Below are 1,802 nucleotides of genomic sequence, written 5' to 3'. Positions count from 1 at the left end.
GCTTTTAGACAAAATAAGTTATTAGATTACAGTAATTAGATGCTGCGTCCATTAAGTGTTGATTGTAAGTGTATGATTTCTGAGTGTGCATATAATCATGTTTTAATTTGTTCGAGAAAACTCATTTTGACGGTCCTTATTTTTTTTTTATATTTTACATTTCTAAAGGAATTCATGAAACATTTGAAAACTAGTTTGAGTATAACAAAATGATTTATAACCTTCCCTTGAATTAGTAATTCTTAGATTTATGTTAACGAGTTCCACGTTAATAAGCCCTAAATTAATTTTAATTAGACAGTTTGCCACGTGGGCCCAGCCTGATAATGATTACTTCTTTTTTCTACTAATATCTGGTTTCTTTGCATTAATCCCATTAGTTTCAAAGTTATAGGTTTTTGGTCAGTTTATGATTGCAAACCCCCGTGTTTGTATTTCTATTGCAGCAATATTTCTTTCATTAATTGCTCCCCATGCTGGGTGCTATTTAGGAATGAACATCATTACAAAGATTCTGTTTTGAAATTGTTGAAAGTTTTTAGGTTTCGATTTTCAAGCACAAATTCAAAATAAATCCGGTTCTGATAAAAGAGGAACGAAATGAACTTTAATATATATATATATAGGGGTTTGCTAACTTGCGTACGTCTGTTTTTCAGTTGGTACATTTTAGCAATGTGTATCGGATTTCAATAGACAAAAATACCCTTATATATCATGAATTAAGTTTTACGGTTAAGGATATTTTAATAATTTTCATTTTCAAAATTAAAAAAATAAAAAAAGAAACCCTCCAAATCCTTACCCACCTCTCTCATCCCTCACAACCCTTTCTCTTTCATCTCTTTCACTCCAACCTTTTCTTTGTCATCCCTACTCTAGCCCCAATTGAAAAAAATCAAACACTTGTCTTATTTTAAAAATTTTCATTCTCAAAACTGAAAAAAGAAATCTCAAACCCTTACTTACCTCCTTCATTCCTCTCAACCCTTTCTCCTTCATCTCTCTCACTCAAACATTTTCTCTGTCATCTCTACACTAGCTCCAACTAAAAAAACACTCATTATTAAACAATTTACTTTTGTAAAGAGTTGAGTCATCATTGACATATTCACCTTCCGAAAAAAGTTCATTCATAATCTCTTTAATTTCATTATCTTCACTATATATATTACAGCCGACTGACACAACTTGCACCAAGACTTATGAGCATCATTCCTTTACATTCTGACACACTACGTAACATTGCTCCATGGCCATTTAAATTTTTTTCGTAGAAATTCATTAACTTGTTTTCCTTTACTAAAGAAAAAANAAATCAAAATACAATAAAATTCTCAACGATAAAATCAAACAATAAAAATTCTAAATCTTGAAATTTTATTTAAAATTATATAAAAAAAAAATTAGGTGCTTTAATTTTTTTATTTATGTAAGTATTTTTTTTCTCTAACCATTTTAGTTAATAATGAGTGTTTTTTTAGTTGGGACTAGTGCAGAGATGATAGAGAAAATGTTTGAGTGAAAGGGTTGAGATGAATGAAGGAAGTGAGTAAGGGTGTGGTTTTCTTTTTTAGTTTTGAGAATGAAAATTATTAAAATAAGGCAAATGTTTCTGATTTTTTTCAATTGGAGATAGAGCAAGGATGACAGAGGTGGGTAAGGGTTTGGGGGTTTCTTTTTTTTATTTTTTTTTATTTTAAGAATGAAAATTATTAAAATATCCTTAACCTTAAAACTTAGAATTCATAATATAAGGGTATTTTTGTCTACTGAAACCCGGTACACATTGCTAAAATGTA

This window comes from Vigna radiata, chromosome 5, assembly GCF_000741045.1.
Source record: "Vigna radiata var. radiata cultivar VC1973A chromosome 5, Vradiata_ver6, whole genome shotgun sequence".
Taxonomy (NCBI): domain Eukaryota; kingdom Viridiplantae; phylum Streptophyta; class Magnoliopsida; order Fabales; family Fabaceae; genus Vigna; species Vigna radiata.
The sequence above is the reverse complement of the archived record's forward strand: the minus strand, read 5'-3'. Positions refer to the sequence as shown.